General features: G+C 39.3%; 1 long non-coding RNA gene across 3 annotated transcripts in view; it reads right to left on the bottom strand.

The window, feature by feature from the left end:
* LOC311608559 overlaps window positions 1–20,712 on the bottom strand; it is a 30,351-nt gene extending 9,639 nt beyond the window's left edge. The window contains exons 1-5 of one of the 3 annotated variants that reach the window (XR_014783009.1): window positions 19,593–20,712; window positions 17,832–17,974; window positions 17,359–17,460; window positions 14,500–15,245; window positions 10,841–11,719 (exon numbers count right to left, since the gene is read on the bottom strand). This is a non-coding gene — a long non-coding RNA (uncharacterized lncRNA). The other 2 variants (XR_014783011.1, XR_014783010.1) reach the window with 2 other exon arrangements.
* Between the last annotated feature and the right edge of the window lie 465 nt (window positions 20,713–21,177).

Here is a 21,177-nt window from a genome sequence, read left to right as displayed (position 1 = left end):
TTGAACTCAGGTCATCATACTTGCACAGAAAGTATTTTATTCATTGAGCCATCTCCCTTGCTTGAAAGGTAATTTCTTAAATCTCTTAATAGAAAGTACAGAGATGTTGGAAATACTATTTAAATTAGATATAAAATGATCTCTTAGTGAGGGAAGACAGAAGGGATAGGGCTCTGACTGGAGCTTTGGCCTGCAAATCTCAAAGGAGATACTTGGTAGACAAATGTGTAACTGTAATTTATTTAATCCAATTACATGTCCAGCCTCCATTTTCCTTGGCACTAAAGTGAAATAATCACTCCCATTAGAACAGAATACGGCACAATACATGAAACAACACTAGATAAGGATGATTAAAAAAAAAAAAAAGATAGTCAAGTACAAAGGAAAGAGTACAACTTAGCTCAAGATTGTAGCTCAGTTGGTAGAGCATTTACCCTGCATGCACAAACCAGTTAGGTCCACAACATATTGGAAACTGGCCTTAATGAGAAATGTTTTTGATCCCAGCACTCAGACAGTAGAAAAAGCATCAGAACTCCCAGGTTATCCTCAGCTACACATGATGTTCAAGGTCAACTTTGGGTACCTGAAACCCTGTCTCTTGCCTCCTTTTGTTGTGATGAATAATGGAAAAGGGAGAAAACAAGAAAAAAGAAGATGCTGTTTGATTTTAATTCAATAGTCAGGAAAAGGGAGCAAACAGGGCAGAACATGTTGACTAAATCCTTGGCTAAAGGAGTCAGCCTCATCACATCTACCATGGTTACACCACCACCAACTCACAGCCTTGTTACCAACCCTTTCTTTTTAAAAAGACTTCCAATTTGTATTTATTTTGTAAATCATTTCTTTCATTTTTGAGCTTATAATTACACCATCCCCCCTTCTCTTTTCTCCCTCCAGCCCTTCTTATATGACCCTCCTTGCACTCTTTCAAACTCATCGCCTATTTTTTTAATTGTTGCATGTACATATGTATATCCATAAATATTCTTACTTATAACTTGAACAGTCCATATAATGTTGCTTGTGTGCATGCTTTCAGGACTAACCACTGGTTTGGATAACCAATTGTTGTACTCTTCAATGAGTAAGACTATCTCTCCTACTCTCAGCATTGCTTAGTTGCCTGTACTCCTTTCTGTCCAGTTGAAGTCTATTGAGATTTCCCCATCCACTATGGCCTGAAGGTTTTGTTATTTTCACTTCGTTCATGTTTAGGCAGTCATGTTGGTGAGGCTTTATGGGTGTAGCATCTGTCTTTATGAAAAAAGGCAGTCACAGCAAACTTCTTGCACCTTTGTCTCTTTCCAACCCCACTTCTGCTATGTTTCCTAGGCCTTAGGTAGAGAAGTTGGTTTTTAGATGTATTCCTTGAAACTGAACTTCATAACTTATAGTTTTTATTGGCTTTGGTATTCTGTAATGTTCCCTGTCTGCTGCAAACAGATATTTTCTTGATGACAGTGAGGACTACATATACCTGTGGGCATAAGGATAAGAATTTAGAATGTTGTTGTGATGGTGTTGGTTTAGTAAAGTGATGGTTGAATGTTCTTCTCCAGTATCTGTGACATCACGAGCCAAGGGTAGTAAGCTAGGATTCCAGTAACAGGCATGGTCTCCCTCTTGTTGAGTGAGCCATAAGTCGAGTTAGAGAGATATTAGTTAGGTATGCATGCCACTACTACACCCTTAGGATAACTGTGATATGCTGGTCACTGGTTTAAGGGTATAACAGCTTGGTAGGACTGCTGGTTGCTTCCTTCTTTTGAAAGCCTGCGTGGCACTTCTAGTACCATGAAAGCTAGTCTTCAGGGAGGAGCCATGCAGGTCAGTTTCAGCTAAGAGCCTTCTGTGTCTGAAGTGCACTGTGTCTTCAGCAATAAGAATGTACTTTCATCTTTGGGGGTTGCGACCAGCTCCTTACAATAGCATCCTTCAAATCCTCAGGTCTATCCTGATAACCTGCAACCCATGAAATCAGAAAAGCTTTAGCGAGTCCACTTCATCCCCACTCTGCCAAATGATTTCTCCTCATATAGTAAGCACATTTTCCTGGTTCCCTTTCTGTAATATCCAGAAAAGTCTTGCATTTCAGTGTAGAATCTTCTTAATAACACATACATTCATATTTAATGTTTCCAAATGTATATTTCATCACTTCGATTGCCCTACACCAACATGCCACCGAATATCTAAATGAGGAGAACCAAGATTAGTTATCAAAAAGTTGAGTGATGCAGGTTTTAAAGCAATGGAACTCACCTCATTATCTATGTGAAAGACTAAGTAGTTTCCTCTGCAAAGCATATTTAGATTGTTTGATCGTTTCAATAATTGTTAAAATACCTCTTAGACTACCAACTGTGGTTTTCTTTTCAAATAGGACTTGGATTTTGCTGTTAAGCCTCATACCTAGCGTCGTCCTCTTAAGCTCACAAGGAGCAATGGCCCTTTCTTGCAGTGCACAGGAGTCCTGTATAAGCGACGTGATCAGTCACTAGGTGTACATTTGGTGACCCACACATTTTCTAACATCTCATCACTCAGACTGACTTGTTCCTTTATAATGATGTCTGAATAGAATATTGAATTTGTAGAACTCTTTATTATTTTTATTTATTTTATTTTTTTAAAGTTATTCACTTTGCATCCGGATTGTAGCCCCCTCCCTCATCTCCTCCCCACCCGACCCTCCTTCCCTCATTTCCCTCTCCCGCATAGTCCTCAGAAAGGGAGAGTCCTCCTGCCTTATCATCTGACCCCAGCCTAGCAAGTCTCATCTGGACTGCCTGCGTCCTCTCCCCAGCCAGGGAGAAGTGATCAAGGAGTGGGCATGAGAGTCCATGTCAGAGGTAGTCCCCACTCCCCAGCAGGCTTTCCTCTTTTAAGTGGTTTTCTCAGACATTTTGATACCAAGATGACTAATCGAACTTATAAAATCTAACTTAGAAATTTTGTTAATGAAAAAAACTTTTTTTATATAAACAGAAGGCTTTTAAGTCAGCAAGTCTACTATCTTAGTCTCACAGATGTATTCCATATTTTATTTTGGGTACATGGTGGTAGAAAACTTTGAAGGACAAGGTTAAGCAGTAACAGGCAATGACTGCTCTCCTGGGCCCACCCCACCCCTACACCAGTTACTTTTCTTTACCAACATACCCATCTAGAGACTTGAAAAGGGAACAGAACAGAAAATCTTTTATCCAGGAGGAAAAAGCCTGAAGTGGTCAAAACAGTAAGACTATTGTACTGGCAGGTTTTTGTTGGTTACTTGACCAGTCTTAGAATCTCTATGGAAACAGTAAAGGAGACAGGGAGCTGAGAGTCACCTTGCCTCACTCTCTACTTCACGACTGCAGATGTGATGTGACCAACTGCCTCACACTCCTGCCACTGTGCCTGTATAGACTGTGCCCTCAACACTGAGCCAAAATAAGCCCTCCTTTTCTGGAGTTGCTTTGGTTAGGTGTTTTATCACTGAAATAAGAAAAGTAAGTAACACAGTTATCATAATAAAATGATTTGAATCATTATTTGCTTTTTAAAAATCCTACTAAGGCAACACTTGACAAGTTAGCTAAAAAAAAAATGTGGCACTAATTCAGGCTGAGTCTACAAATGCCTATCAGTGAACAGGAACTAGCCAAACATAATCAAACTGAGTGTTTCAACTCAGTAATGGTTGGATTATAAAACCGTATTTGAGGCAAAAGAATAACTTATGTGTTTAGAACACAGGGTATTTGCCACTGAGGAGGAGGTGGTAGTCTTGTGCCACTACAAGATAAACATCACAGTGAATGCTACAAGAACAACCCAGGAGCATGCCTCATCTGACCCTTTGCAAACTTTTTTTTTTTTTTTTTTTTTTTGCATCATCTTCTCCTTTGGATTCTGCTGAGAATATAAACATAGGTATCCATGTAAATGTTTTCCTATTCACAGACCAAGATTTTTTAGCAAATATAACTCTTGTTAAAAATATATAAGATAAAAGTGAGGGGATAAAAATTGAGATGTGATCTGACTAAATTAATAGGAAAAATGGAAAAATTGCTGTGGTCATGGTGTCTCTTCACAGCAATAGAAACCCTAACTAACAGAGGAAGGATAGCAGGCTACCAAGAAGAGACTTGATACCCTATGGGCATATACAGGGGGAGGAAGTCAGTCACAGTCATAGGAGAGGGGAGTAAGGGGAAAATGGGAGGGAAGGAGGAATGGGAAGAAAGAAAGAATGGGATAATAATTAAGATGTAATATGAATAAATTAATAAAATATATTTTTAAAAAAGAAACCTTAACTTAAAAAATCTACTACATGCTATTTCTGCAATGATTAAGCAAATAAAGAGACATTGAAAGTTCTGACTTTGCCAAGATTATCGATCAGCAGAAATGTCGCATTTAAATCACATCTATTATATTCCTATTCCTAAATACTTAAGATTTTTCTGTTTTAAAAATAAACCAGATATTTATGATGGGACTGGGGGGAAGAATGGTTGTTCCTTTCATCTTCTAATTCATTGTCCTGATTTTCTTGTATTAAATTACAGGTTTTCTAAAACATCTGTGCTTTACAAAATCCATTTATTTCTCCTCATACTTTATGTCTAATGATCTGAAAAGCCATTATATGGCCAGGCATAGTAGCAACACTGGTAATTCTAGAACTTGAGAGGCTGGGCCAGCAGAATTAGTCTTGAGTTCATGAAACCCCAACCTCAAAATAAGTAAATAAAATCAAATATTATCTATGGATCCTCTGGGAGGAATGTGTGTGTGTGTGTGTTTGTGTATGTGTGTTGTGTTTGTGTGTGTGTATGTGCATATGCTGTGTGCATATGTGTGTGCATGTTTGCATACATGTGTGTATATGTGTGTGGACATGTGTATGTGTGTGCATGCATGAGTGTGTGCGTGTGTGGCTGTGTGTGTGATTGTGTAGAAAGGTGTAAGTTTATCAGCATTCTTATCATCTGCCCTTGGTTTTGCCGAGCTGTGGCAGTGCCAACTCCATTTGTGAGATACATTCTGGACTGACCCCACCTGAAGTTACTTTGACAGCACAAACATATCCTTCCAAGTCGGTCCTTTTTCTTTTGTTAGCTCACCAGACAGTTACCACAAGTAGCATATAAGGCAGCCATGAGCAGGTTCTTGTAGAGAACCTTTAGGGCCATGAGAAACAGCCCTGTATGGTTGACCTACCACACTGACCTGCTTACTTATACCAGAAGCAAGCAGCTATGGGCACAGCCTTTTGCTCCAGTATTCACCAAACCTAAGTTCACTCTTTCACACTACATGCAAATTATGTAAATTCTGACTGGTCCCAGTGGAGTCCTCCCACCTGTAAAGTGTGCCTTATGCTCCATGTCCCATTTGGGGCATGGTGAGGAGTCTAGATTTGTATGATTTGAATATTTCTCTAGAAAATGGCTTCTCAAATGTCCCACTTCCTTTCCCTGGGCCTCTCTGTCTCCTTTCATATGACTCGCTATCAGTCATAAGACTATTCATCACGGCTCCTTTGTGAATCTCTTCTCTTTGGAATATAAATTGGGAAAATGCGTGTTTTGGTTTTGGTCTGAACTTTAGAGACTCTGGCTAAACAATGAGTTTAAAAAGATTTATTTTAACATCTTGCTATACATTAATATCCTTTTTTCGTAATGGGTGTCAGATAGCACATACCGGCTTCCATATTCATTTCCTACGCACAAGTGACTGCTAAGCCAAGATTGAAACATGCACCAACTATGATCCTGAGTCTGGCCTACCCTGTAAAGGGGCTCTGTTAGAAATATATTGCAGAGACATAGGGATTTGTCTTCTAAAAACATATAAAATTTGATTTTATTAATCCATTATGTGTCAGTCAAAGCTGAAATAAAAACAGAGCACTGGCAAGAAAGACTTTTTCTGAAGGTACCTAATATTCTGCTCACTCCACAGTATAAGTGTATGATGCTCACCTCATAAGTGTATATCTCATAGTCAGGTGTGTTTGGTTCACTGTAAGTTTATGGTTTTAACAATTAAAATACATTTAATGAATGAAAGTATAACATGACAGTTGTGAGGCAAGATATAGAAGTAAAAAGATAACGTTCCTGGCTATTTAAATGTTAAGCTCAATAAGTTTTCTTTTCTTCTTTTTCTTTTCACCTTTGCTTTTTTTTTTTTTTTCCTTGCATTTTTCTGTGAGCATAAAGGCTATCTACTAAGCAGGGGCTGGTAGAATCCCTGACATCTCTAAAAGTGGAGGTGTGTAAGTGTGAGTAAATTGTCAGCCTGTAGAAAAGAGGCCATGCTGCACATTTCCATTTCTGACTTAGGTACTTGATAATACGCCCTCCCCCTCTCCATCACTGAGCACTGTAGAATATAGAATTTTACAAGAGTTCAAAATGGTGCCTCAAGGAAGGGAAGCGAAGCTCAATCAGCTGGTGATTTGTGGTAGGAAGAGAAGTGGGGATAGGAGAGGTCAGAACTTTGTGAAAAGTCTTCTCTCCGATATCTGCAGAGCATTCAGACTTCTAAACAGTGTTTCAGTTAGATTAAAAATTACAAACGACAACAGTTGACATTTCTAACATGGATGAGGGAAATCTCATATGCCTACATCAGCAGCTACAAGCAACTAACACCTTCTGAGAGAGGAAGAATCAGCCTTTCCTGGGGATGAGCCCCCTAACTCGTCATCCAGTAGCCAGCGGTCAGCCTTGAAACTGCGTACATGGGAGCAACACCAAACAGACTCAGCAAGTTACGGGTATACATGTATTTACACATATTTATCTAACAGTAGTGATTGAAGAAAAGAGGCCATGGATTTGAAAAGGGGAGATATGAGAAGAGTTACAGAGAGGAGCAGAAGAGAGAGAATGTTGTAAATCTGTTCAAACTAAATTTTGAAACCAGAAAGACTGCAAATAATCCCAGAACCTGGCTTATTCCAGTTTTACTAATACAGTGTACATTGGTGTAAATGTGCAAGTGGAGAGTAAAGCCTCTGAGACTTTTCTTTATAATTAGCTCTGGAAAGAAGAAGTCACTAGCAGTGTTCACATATTGGTAGGTTGTGGTAGGCTACCCTGGTAGGATGTCTCTGTAAGGGCGTCTCCTAAAGAGGTGGTAAGTATATGAGGATTTTAGAAACACGGAGGAAGATCAGGAGGAAAACGAGTTAGAAATACAAGAAGTTTCAACTCAAAATAAAGAAGCTTCTGGAAGTTCTTGTGGGCCCTAGGCTCCCAGTGCTCAATTTTAAAAAACAATCCCCAGATACTGGGGCTGCGGTAGACGATGTGGGCTTCTGTCACAGCTCCACACTTTTGACAGTCTGGTCCTCGTCCCTCTGATCGTGACAGTATGTGTAGTAGCAAAGATCAAACAATGGAAGGTGTCAGTGTGTGCTAGTGCAGCTGGAGTGGAAAGCTGTCATTCCCTTTTCTCCCTGAAATGTTCCACCTCATATTTTGGGTGATTGTTGTTGCATTTTCGGGTTTGAATATTTATTGTTTTTTTTTTTTATGAAAACCTTCATGCCAATGGATGAAAGGACACCACTTAACCATTCCTTGAGATAATCCCGCCATTCCCCACTTGACTCAGGTCACTTTCAAGCTGCTGGCTCTTAGGAAAGGGCGAAGTAGGAGAGAAAGCATCCTCGAGGTCTGTGATCATCAAGAGAATGGAAATGTAATGGGTTTCCTGTTGGGTGCTAGCGTGAGGCAGGGCACCTCTAGCCTTCCTGTCCCCTCTAATACATACACAGAAATCACAACTTTTTCTCAAGCTTCCATCTTCAGTCAAATAAATAGCCTTGGAAATGAATTAACATGCTGAATAGCAAGGGTATAAAATATATTACAATCTTTGTTACATCTACAAGAAGGAAGGTAAAACCATTTATGTTATAGTGATGATGGAAGGTGCTGTGTGTACTCTTGCCACTTTTTTATTTAACATAAATATTAAGGGAGTAGGGACTGACAAATGGCATAAAAATGCAAAGAGACTGAGCAGATTTGTTGGTTTAATGGCTTTATAAACTGTATAAAAGCTCATATGATGTGTGTGTGTGTGTGTGTGTGTGTGTGTGTGTGTGTGTGATGTTGTGCTATCAACCTCACAGCCCTTGCATTTGTGGGATAAACCTATCAAGAAAGGCTCAGTTCGTATTTCCACCTCAAAGGAATGGAAATGGCAAGACTGTCATTTGTATTTCATCTCATGCTTGCTTATTGCTGAAGAGCTTAAGCAAAGCAGAAAGACAGTGAGTTAGTCATGGCGGGGGAGGGGAGGCTTGATTTGTCTTGAATGCCTTCTGCGTACCAGTTATTGTGTTGGTATTTTGTATGGCTGTTGTCCTTTGTCTTGAATGGCTAAGCTGGCAAATGGCATGAATGATTCCACAAAGGATGTTCTAGCAATAACAATCTAGACATGACATTGGTATTGAAAGCCTTTTTGAGGCTGGCATTTAACAACTAGGGCAGTTCTTCTGTGCCTAATGAATGGCTGAGATCATTTTGACACTGTGTGAGCAAGTGCCCTCTCATCCTGCAGCTCATAGGATTGTCCTAGGTCATATATGCTCCCTCACACAATGCATTAAGTCTTTGCCAGAGTCAGTCCCTGCTCTGCACACAACTGTGGAGAATGTGCTGTCCATTGGCTAGATCTGGATAGGGCTTCTAGGTTTACTGCGTGCATTGTCCTTGGTTGGTACTCAGAGGAATGGTAAGCAGGCTACAAGGATGAGACCTGATAGGCTGTGATCATACTGTGGAGGAGGAGGTCCCTTCTGTCACAGACCTAGGGGAGGAGAATAGGGTGGAAGAGAGAGGGAGGGGGAACGAGAAGATACAAGTGAGAGGATAACAAGTGAGATGTAATCTGAATAAATTACTTGAATAAAAAATATAATGCAAAAAAAATGTTTGCAAGGGCACATCATTTCCACTCTTGAAACTTACACATTTATCTCAGGTCAGTACAAAAAGAATGCGTCTCTCAAAGGTAGCCAATCTCAAATACCTCAGTCTTAATCTACATTTTATACTGTCTGGGAAGAATTTTCACTGTCTCCTTGGTATTCTATATTAGATATCCAGAATGAAAATAACTGTCTAGAACAGAGTTTCCATTAAGACAGTGAGCATAGCAGAAAATTTCCAAAGGGAAGAAAAATAGATGACTTCTGTAAACTAAAAAGGGACGGAGGTGATGGAGAAATATGTTCAGTCTAATCCTAGAAAAGCCTTTTAATCCTACAAATAAAAATTTTCAACATGGTTGCAGAGTTACTTAAGAAACTTAATTTCAACTTGATGCGATGGTAGATAAGAAAAGAAAGCTGAGCCGAATGTGGTGTGATCCCAGCACTCAGAGAGGTAGAGGCAGGTGAATCACTGTGAGTTTGAGGCCAGTCTGGTCTACAGAATGAGTCTAGAACAGCCAAAGCTACACAGAGAAACCCTGTCTCAAAGAACAAAACAAAATAAAAAGGCTGAGAAATTAGGAGAATGATGTAATATCCTCTTCAGTTTCTTGCCAATGTGGTCCTTTTTTTTTTTTTTTTTTTTTCATGCCAACTGGTCTTACACGTTTTTAAAGTAGGAAATAAAAATGAGACTTAGAAACACATTTAGGACCCATCATTGCACCGAACAATAGAAGCACTAATATCTAAGATTCCAAAGTGCAACGTGTATGAAGGACTGACTGTGTAAGAGGATCTCTCAGAGGTCATGCCAGAGAGGTTTATCGTTATTTTATTTTCAGTCCTTTTGCTCAGTTTTTGGAAATGAAAAAGAAAATGAGAAAAATATCCTCTCTGAATGATGGACTCCTAAAGCTGAGGGGACCTGGGAAGATGGTCCTCTCCTATGACACTGCAGGACCAGCTTCCTTTCTCCAGTAGCCATGACAAATGGCCAGCTCCTACCTGGACAGTTCCAGGGACTGTCTCGTGGTTATAGTTATTAGAAAGGCCTCCACAAGCTGTTACAATTTTTCTTACTCTTACTTCTCACTATTAATCTTCATTCTGCCCTGTGGAGCTCCGCAGAATAATCACATCTTTCGTTTTGAGGGTGACAACCCAAACAACCTTGGAGAGAGAAGTCAGGGTATAACAGAGAAGTGATGGGCCTGTCAGTTATAAGGAGGGACTGTGAAGTAATTCCTTATGTGCATCTAACTTTGAAAAGGGGAGCTGAAACAGATGCTTGATGGGAAAAGAGGAAGCGAAAAGTGGAATCCATTTCTAGATGAAGACTCACAGGAAAATGCATGAATAAAAAAGTAATATGGTAGTTACTGTTATTCCTTCTCAAGTCTCTGATGGGGTTGAAGACCAGATAGTTTAGTTTTACAATTAAGCTTAGTCGTTTAGAGGTTAAGATGTCTTTAGGTCTAGATAGATGTTTTAAGTTGATAGAGATGAAATATTATAGATATTGATTTACATTCAGAATTTTAGATTCACCAAGAGAGAAAAGATGTTTTCTTCAAGGCTGCCAAATACAAATAGCAAAACACTATGTGTGTAACATATATATATATATATATATATATATATATATATATATATATATATATATATAATGCCTGATTGTTTCATGGTTCTTCTTGCTGTAAGTAGTTTATTGTATATATGTGTAATAATATACATGTATATGTAAGATATTAAATTAAAAAATTAAAAATAATTAAATTACCATAATAACCGAAAAAGAGTGATATCCTCAAAATGTGAGTTGGAAATATGGAAAATGTTGATAACATAAAAGAAGAAGGAAAAAGTACTTACTGTTTTAAAAAACCATGTGGATGAAAATTCATTGAATTTTAAAGAATTAGTGAGTTGTGAGCTAACATATTTCCTAAAGTTTGCCTTTAGTTATACAGGTCTTTGATTTCTGATTTTCATGCTCAGCCTCTCTCTCTCTCCAGTCTTCCTGCCTGGGTAATTTTGTGGACTTGGGGCTGGTTCTGTTGATGCTATTATACCAGTATGATACTTATGTTCACTATAACAGGCAATAGCTGTGGCACTCCAGTCAATAAGGGAAAGCGATTTTCACAAAGGAAAACAGTCCAGTATCTAGTTATTGTGTTTTTCTCTTTTCTTCATCTTCTCCCTCCTCGCCTTCCTCTTCTTCCTCTCTTCCTCCTCCTCTTCTCTTCTCCTCTTCCCCTTCCTCCTCCTCCTCCTCCTCCATTGTTGCTGTTCACTTACTGTACTCCCCTTCCATTGATCTTTCAACACATTCTTCTTACACCTTCCTGTTCTCTGTTTTTTTTCTTTCCATTTTACACACTGAATCCAATTAGTGCTACCCTGCATGAACATGGGTAAACTGCCACTGGCCGCATGTCCAGGAAAAGTGTCTCTCCTCCACAGCGGCCATTACTTGCCAACGGGTGGTCATCTGGAATCAAGCCTTATGAGTCCCTCCCGCTTCAGGGCAGGAAGGCTGAATTGTTTGATCTTGTACAGTCTAGCAGGCAACCATAACTGCTATGTATTCACTAGCATATGTGATAGAACTTCAGAGGACTCTTCCCTGTCCTCTGTTCCATGTTGTTACCTAAGCCCTGAGGAGGAGGATGAAGATGCCCCACATCTGGCTAAGAACTCAGCAGTTTTGTCTTTGACCAGTGTTGTCTCTTCATTGCCTCCTACACACTGTAAAAACAGAACCAAGCAAAACAAAGGAACGTCTGTGACAAAGATTGAGAGCACCACTTTTCTATGGGTATAAATATAAAGATATAGAGATGCATGTTTATTGCCTTTTTCTTGTTAGAATTCGAAACTCAGGTGTTGGGAACATTTCTACTCTTTTCACCAAGTTTCAAAAGACTAGGAGAGAGCTGAGAAACGAAGATGAGAAACAAAGGGCTTATCACCTCCAGCCTTCATGGAAACTTAAGCACAGAGAAGACCATTCTGTTTTTAATTTTTAAGAAACCGTCAAACTGGTCTTCACAACGGCTTCAACAGTTTACATGGTTACAAGAAACACGTGCACAATTCCCCGACCTCTTTGACAGTATCACTCCATGTTATTTGACAGACCCATGCTAATGCATATGAGATCGCATCTCATTTTGCTTTTGATGGCCTTTTCCAAATGATTGGTGATGTCAGCACCTTTTCTGTGCTTATTGGCTATCTGTTTATCTTCTCTAGAGGAATTTCTGCTTTAGTTCTTTGCCCACTTTTAAATTATGCTACTTTTCCACTGGTGACTTTTCCAAGTTCATTTGTACATTATTCCTTTTTTGAAGAATTTGTGTGTCATAATTGAGGAATCTTTTGAACGAAGGCCATTAAGTGGATGTACTATATTGTGTTTCGGTGTGACTACTCCCTCATGACATGTCAGCAGAATCAGGAGTTATCTTCTGAAGATATAAACCAGATAACCCACAGCCCTCCTGCCTGGCAGTTTCCGAAGGCTCTATACCTCCTGGCCTAAGCATACCCTCATCTGTTGTTTCTCTTGCCTTTGACCACAAGGTTCCAAAGATGCTAGGTTTCTTTCGGGGCCTTGACACATCTCAGGACTTCTACACAGGCATTTCTTTTTGCCTGTACTGCTTGACCATGCCCACCTTTCCCAGGACTAAATTTTTAGGACTCTTTTTCTCAAAAAGGTCTTATGAAACTGATCCACCCAAAGTGACAACCTAGCACCCCTTCATTATTATTATTATTACAAATTACTATAATTTGCAATTATTTTATTCCCTTATTAATTCTCTTCTCACTAGACCTCATACCCTGTTGGACAGCATCTTTCTTAAGTCTGCATCCCAAGAGCTTAGCACATAAAAGATAACAATAATTACTTATGAAATCAATATTTTGTGATGTCTATGTTATCTCAATTTACCCACAGAATTCTCTCAATATCATAGCCAGTTTTACACCTAAATCAAATAGTGTATAATTTTTAGACATTTTTACTTACAAACACAGACAAAACAAACTCTCCTGGAGACTGTCTGCTAACAGCTGACCCATTAGTGTTTCATAAGGTGTTTACTTTCCATCTTTTTATTCTTGAATGTAAATATTAGTATATAGAGAGTTGAAACCTTATTTATTCCAATAATCAAGGCAGTGCCTTGCCGGCTATTGGACTTACAGACATGGATAAAAAGACAGCAAGTCACCTATTCCACTGTGTTGTTCAGAGTAGGCAAGGAATAATTACATCTTTGACAACCAAAATCAACTTGAAATGGATGGATTAAAGTGTCTATTAACATCCAAGACAATCTAAAACTCAAGTCTAGTAAAACACTGGGTTTACTCAGTGACAACTGGCACCACTAGTTTTGTGCCATCTTTTGGGTCACCATAGTTAATATGTCATATTAGCTACTTGTAAGAAAAATGCTGCATCTTAAGGACACTCATCCAGGACAGTGGCATATGTCTTAGAGAATCTTTTCACACATTTTTAAAATCTTGTTCTTTGTTTGGTTTTTTTCTGTTCTTTGTCTACATTGGAGTCTATTTTGAATTAAGTCTGAAATGGAAAGAAATACATTGGATAAGTGAAAACTCAGTAAGGCACATAGTAAAATGGACAAAAATGAGAAATAGAGGTAATGACTGACTCGATGAAGGGACTGTACTCTTAACACATCATAGGTTCCCCCCTACCCCCATGATTCAGGCACTGTGCTTTCTTTCCCTATCAACTTATTCTTCATGAATTATTTACATACCAACTAAGAGATACTAATTCATAGACTGTTGCTTTGCTGACACCCTCAGGGGCTCCAACCTGTCATAGAAATACTTGCATGGCAATGTTTATACAATACTATAGACAGTATGTTCTAGAACAAACCTAGGTATTCATCCACAGAAGAAACTGAGGCAATTTATAGATATTTTCAAAGGAAATCCTCTTTTTAATCCTAAAATTAATATATTAAAAAGTATCTTAGGAGTAAACTGTGTATTGTGTGTGTGCATGTGTGTGTACATGCACGTTTGTGTGTGTGTGAGAGATGCTCCTAAACTTAAGATGAGTTAACATCTCAATATCATAAGTCAATACACTTACTACACCAGTTAAATACTATAGTTTATCAACACAGTGTACTACAGAGTTGGTTTTCCTTGCGATTGCTTGGCTGATGTGAGCTATGGCTCTCTGTCATTGTCCAGCACATGGCTACTCTGAGGAAAAATTGCAACTCAAGACACAAAGGTCAATTTCTACCTAATTATGAATTAAGGCTGAAAAATTTCTGGCCTATGGAGGTATAGACTCCAGCAGAAACAGATGCAGCTTTCCTTGGTGTCTCAGTTACATTTATAATCCATAAGACACTTGATTTCTCAGTTCTCCAGGGTGGACAAATGAGCCCCCGCAGTTAAGAGTTAATCGTTTCAGTTTCATTAGCTCAGCCTCTTCATGAAGCAGAAAGACAAGATCCTACCTGCATTCCACTTGGCTGGGAGTTGGTCTTCCCGACATCTGAGATCCTTCATAACACTGAGTTGTTTTAAGTAAGGTACAGCGAAACGTGAATTTCTTCTAGTACTCGGAATCTGGGTTAACCTACTTTCCCGTGGTTTCTTTAGTAAGACATTCATTTAACACTGATTTGTATACTGAGGACTGGCACACTATTAGAATGAAAGGACAGATGGTAAACCCTATATGCTTCATGGACCAAGTAGCCTTTGCCACAGTCTCTGCCTTCATTGCTATAAAAGCAAGGCGCTCCCTCCAATGGCATAAGATGCTTTGTGCTCTAAGGAAACTTCTTCTATATAAAAGTGAAATGCTGCACCCACTTTGCCAGCAGTCCACCCTTCATCTGTAGCTACGCTAGATGCATGCCCTGTGTAAAAGGCAAGCACTGGTGAGCTCAGAGCACTTTGTCAGCAGGAGACAAAGTAGAAGGGTCCATCGCAGTGACTTAGTCCGGGCCTTCCCAGTGTTTCTTCCAGCTCCCTAGAACATGAAACAGTCAGCCAAGCCTGTGGAACTCCAATGAGTTTATGACACGTTTCATAAGGTTAAAGTTCTAACAACTCCCATTGCTTATTCATTATTGCCTTATTCATTGTTCCTGATGATATCTTAGGATACTAGAACTGTTTCAGCCTGTGTTACAATTCAGTGCAACAGCACAGGTAGGGCAGAGGCTCTGTGTCTAGGAAGAACCTAAGCTGTATCCTAGAAGATAAAAAAAATGACAAGAAGAAAGATTCGGGTTGAGAAAATACCATTTTTTAAAAACCAGCTTGTGGACATGATAGAAGAGGCCTCATGTGTTAATAGCATTTGTAGAACTATGTACTATGTACCTTTAGCCAAGTACAATGGACCTTAGCCAAGAACACCAAATGCAAGACTATTATTGTGCTATCTCTGTGGCCAGGAGAGAGTTCAGCTTTCTTATGAAAGCATAGATGTATTTATAGCTATGGAAATTGTGCTGAGTAGACAGTTATATGTGCATCCGATTGTTTCTCAGAAGTCGTCTGAGAGATACACTGTGTTAGACTGGCCCTATGCAAGGATAAAAAGAACATGTGTGTTGTGCCTTACGGAAGTCATCTAAGAAAGAGCAGGGTCTTTCTGGTCATGGAAATTGCAATGTAGATGTTTTTAGCATGGCAAAAATAATTACATGCATGTGGCATATGGATAATTAATTATTCCAAAGTTTGTGGTCAGCACATAACCATTTTAGGAAGAACCAGGTGTTGTGTAGTCTAAGGTGCACACATTTTTAGTGAGAAGGCTAGAGTTGAGATAATTTGCACCATGCTAATGGGTTTAGTTTGTTTGTGAGGAGGTGGTTCAAGGTTGGTGGAGTAAGCCTTACAAGGGGAGGATGGGGGATGGATGCTTGGATGCAGTTAGGTATCATTCCCACTTAGACATACAGAACATACAACGATGAACATACAGATGACAAAGGAAAGCAACAGAGTGAACCAATTGCAGCCAGCTTCTACAGTGTTATTCTGAGTCACTAGAATTCTGGGGTCACCCTCTAAAGTGTGGCCATGTTCCTTCACATGTAAGAAGAAACATCAAAGACCACCCCCCCCCCCCAGAACATTTCATTTCAAACATTAGCTGTGAACTTGGAAAATGACACACAACAGACGTCAAGTGCTGACAGACTGTTCTAAACTGGTTGTTCTCCTTTTAAAGGGTCACTATATGGATCCAGGTCCCTTAACCAAACCAAGAACAGTGTGTAAAAGAATGGAAGATCTCCAAACAGCTCACTCCTCTCAGCCAGGTGCTCCTGCCGAGTACTCAGCTCATCTGCTCTTTGTAATGCTGCCAGGGATACAGGCACTGGGCATGTGTTCTGCGTGAGGACTGGTAGCCCCTCCCATAGTCACTTTTCATTTTTCTCCCCTAATTTTTCTAATTTTCCCCTTACACTCTGACTTTAGGTTATGACAACTGCTTCATTCTTCTTATTCCTATTTTCCATCTCTCCTTAACTTTCTTGATATATTTTTCTTTTTCTAATTTCAAGGTTATACAGTTGAAATAAATATATTTCCAATTTTACAGTTACAGAATTTATTTTTGAAATTGGTTGCTATTTTAAAGTTAATAATGACATGTTCTACACATATGTACATATATAGATATATATGTACACACATGAATATATGCATATATAATGTGGATATATGTGTATATATATATATATAAAATACTATGCTGCTTTTTACTTTAAAATCTTACAAAATACTGTTGATTGTACTCATGGAATATTCCTTTGTTTTTATTTTATTATATTTTCCCCATGGATCATCTCTTCGCATTGCATTGTAACTGTTCAGAAGTAGCACCTTGACCTATGAATCTGCACCTGACCTTTCCAAAGATCAATACATCTCTACATTGGCCTTTTCTTTCATGCTTTGAAATGAATGGGAAAGGATGCCAGATTTTCCTTCTGCAAGCCTAAGCATTTTGGAAGGTGAGGGGAAAGGAGTTACCCGGTCTCATTCTTTACACAATTAAACAACGTGCTGCCTTGGCATAGCATCCTGGGGAAATATATCATACCACTGAACAGCTCCTTTCTAATGCCACTATATACTCTGCCTACCTAGTGTCCAAATTAGCCCTCCATCAGGGAGTTCCTTTACATGGGGCACAATGCTAGCACAGGGCTCCATTTTTTTTTATCTCTTAACCTATTTCTGGCCTCATTTATATGCATGCAAATGTGGGTTTCTGCCCCCTGGAGAGCTGGCAGGCACCCTGTGGTCTGAATCCTCTTGTCCCTGAACATTAGACACTCTGTTACCCATGAGAAGCCAGCAGAGAATTGATGTAGATAGGCAGCCTTACAAATCCCACTTTTATATCAGTCAATTAGTCTGGTTTTTTCTCTCTCTCTCTCTTCTTCCTGTCAGCAGAGAAACATGACATCTTAAGGAAAATGTAAAGTTAATACTGATAGAAAGGCAACTTAGAGATTTGTACATTTCAGTTTGCAGTAGGAAAAAAAGACACATTTCTACCATCACTTTACCATCCACAAAAAAACGAAAAAGTTCTAGAAAATACTGCTGGGAAGTGAAATTCTCTCAAATGAATCTCACACCCCCATTGTTTTTAAATATAAATAACAACCATGTGTTTCTAAAACACTTGAGTTTCTCTCCATTTCATGATCATACCCTTAAGGTATGGACCCATGTAGTTAACTCCACATGCTGGTTGATCAGTCCCTAAAGCCCACCCTGCCCCTTTTATGATGAACAAATTCTTTCTCACCTGACCCCAGTAACCTCAGTTCATCAGGTCTTTCCTGTGCTCAGTTTTCTTTCTCTGTCTGGTGTCAGCACCATTCAGTGTCAGCTCCTTCATTCCCAGGCTTCTCTTGGCTCCATTCCACTCTTCTCTTTTGTTCTCTAACTCTGGTGAAGGAATAATTCTTTGTATTTTTTGCTGATTCTTCTCAAACTGTGGCTTCCCATAAAAGCTGAACTCTTAGGCTTCGCCTCTTCTTGATCATGTAATATTCCACCCTCTCCTCCATGTTGTTCATTCAAACTCTACTATCAAAATCAAACATGTGTGTACTCAAAATTTAATTACTTCCCCTTCTCCTTCTCTCCTCTCTCTTGCTACATTACAATGACTATTGCTCTGTGTGTGTGTGTGTGTGTGTGTGTGTGTGTGTGTGTGTGTGCATGTGTGTTACTACAGTTTATCATATAGCTGGTAAAGCACTTTTGTGATTAGTGTTTTAATTGGTAGACTGAATAAATAAGACCACATTCACCAAGGTAGGTGAATATCATTCAATCTGCCAATCTGTTAAGGTTCTAAATACACCAAAATATGGAGGAAGGTGGATTTTCTTTCTCCTGTAACTGGAGTATTCATCTTCTCCTGTCATTAGACACAAGAACTCTGTGTCTTTGGCCCTAGAACTTAGGATTGATTGCCCTGATTCTTAGAACTTTGAAATGAAACTGAATTCATTCCCTATGATTTGAAGTTTCTCCTTTGTAGACAGCAAGTCGGCATTTCTCAACAATCATAATCACATATGACAGTACCCTGAAATCTGTCTTGTCTGTCTGTCTATCTAGCATTTATCAATCTCTATCTATCATCTATCTTGCCAGATATCTATATCTATCTTTTATCTTTATGCCTACCTATGTCCTATTGAATCCGTTTCTCCATAACATGCTGACTTATGCATGCCTTCCACATCTCCACTAACAACTATCATCCAAGACCAGCCTACTCAACTATTCACACAACCCAAACTCATCCTATAAGCCACTGCTAGAGTTGAATAACTTTGACATTTTGGCATATGCTACGCTGAGGATATTCAAGGTTTTCTGCACGTGCCATTAGCCTAATTTGGGTTTTTATGATTCTTCAATGTGAGTCATCATTGTTGATCAAAAAGACTGTCCATTGTGAACATAGTACTTCTCCAATCCTTGCTGCAACTGTGCATCCCTGGTTTGTGGCCTTCACCTCTAGGTAGAAAGGTCTAGTCAATGTATGTACTGACAATCATCTACCACGGGCAATAATCAGTGATTTTATAGGGGTTTCTGCACCCCATTGATCAAGAACTCAGCCTTGAGCAAGGGTTATTAGCGCTGTTCTTATATCCACTTTGAGCTGATTTAGGGAGGGTGGCTTAGCCATTCTAGCCTCTTATTTCTTCATATGAAAAATAAATGAACTATCCATGAAGGGTTGGATGAACACATGGAGCAACACATGCAAATGACTTACCATAGAACCAATCCCATAATGAGTGCTCAGTAATATTAGCTGTTATCATTTTCAGCATAGCTTCCTTCAGTGTGCTGAACCCAATTTCATAGTGTGTTTATTTGGTGGGTCATTCCTTGTGGGAATGAATGTAACAACCATACACTGGAAACTGAACACAATCTGTTGCTGGATGGAATGACTTGCTGGGCACAGGCCAGTCATATAGATAAATGGTACCAGGCTGACTGATGGTATCAGAAGGACAGGCTCTCTCCCTCTATTTACCTGCAGCTGTATCCAGGTAGTGTACCAGGAGCATTAGTCATGCTTCAAATATATGTGTTAAATGAACTCCACAGAATTCTCGAATTAGAAACTTGAACTTAAGACTCAATAAATTCTTCAAGGCTTCTCAATAGTAAGTTCTTAAGTCAAGAGAATTTCTGCTGTAGGGTTCTTTCTCATTTTGAGTCCCAAGAGCACTTGCCAGTAGAGACTGAACAGGAAAGGAGAAGCACTGAATGTGGCTTTTCACTCTTTGGCCTCTATCTTCTACTGCACATGGACAAGACATTCTCCTGAAAACACAGTGCAGCAGTGATGTGATGTTTCTACCACATGTCATGTTGTTTTCAGCCCAACCATCTATGTGTTTTTATCCAGGGAGAATCTTTAAATGTTTTTTTAGATGATTTACATGTATTATTATACAAGATCATTAAAATTATATTAGTAAGATAGCTCTGTCCCTCAGAAATATGTTATCCTTTTATTGTTTTCAAGGATGGAGATTGGCAAACACTTTTGGAAAAAGTAAGGTTATAAATATTTCAGGCTTTCTTGGCCAAAAGAAAATATCAAGGGTACTGTGTAGGTGTACAGATAAAAGAGAGAACAAACTTCCACATATGTTTTATTCATGAAATTAAAAGCATATTATAAACACTAAAATTTGAACTTCCTAATTCCTAATTAATTTTAATCTGTAGACAGAGCTTACAAAAACAGATTGAAAAATGTAGTTGGTGATATGGGTGTGAATGGTGGATCTGGTTGTGGTTTGTCAATAAAATCTGTTAGAGTTAGAAAGTAGACAGACCAAACATGAACTGCCATTCCTATCCTCCAAGAGAAATAAAGTGTATCCTCAAATGTCTCTGAACCGGGTTCCCGTGATCTAGTAGGTTCATTACATAATAAACACAGTCTATGTTGACAAAGTCGAGGCCTTTGCCAAGTGGTACATATCACAAAGCTCAAGTAAAGCAGCACATGCGAGGTACACAGGGAGGGAGGGGGATCGTCATAGTAACTGCAAGCAAAGGAGAGTTGGTGGAGCTGATGGCTTCAAGGGAAATCTGAAGCAGAGTCAGGAGGTTTTGTGTGTGTGTGTGTGTGTGTGTGTGTGTGTGTGTGTGTGTGTGTGTGTGTGTGTAAATCTGTCTTCTGCTGACTTTTCCCTGTGTGTAGACACCATCCTCAGCCATCATGGAAAGCTCTTCTGCACAGGGTAAAGTTATAGCTCCACCCAGCTTGAAGCTCGCCCACCACCTGCTTGTTCATCACAAGAAAGGGTGTTCTCTATTTTTGGTTGAGGATATACAATCCCAGGGTAGATGATGGTAACAGATGCTGTCAGCCCTTCACCTACATGCCCTCAGGCCAAGGTCCATCTTCTAGGCTCAACTATCACCAAGAGCTGTCACTCATTACAATCAGCACTTACATCTCTTTGTCGGAGGACTTGCCCTCAGGCCGCTGGAACCTGCTTCGTAACACTTACAGACTTCTAAAAGTGCCTGGAAATCTGTTCCTGGCAGGTGCCCTTTAAACAATGACAGACAGGTGTGGAAATTGACTCTTAGCTGCC

Source organism: Acomys minous, assembly GCF_964271855.1.
Source record: "Acomys minous genome assembly, chromosome: 11".
Taxonomy (NCBI): Eukaryota; Metazoa; Chordata; class Mammalia; order Rodentia; family Muridae; genus Acomys; species Acomys minous.
This window is presented reverse-complemented; position numbering and strand designations above follow the sequence as displayed.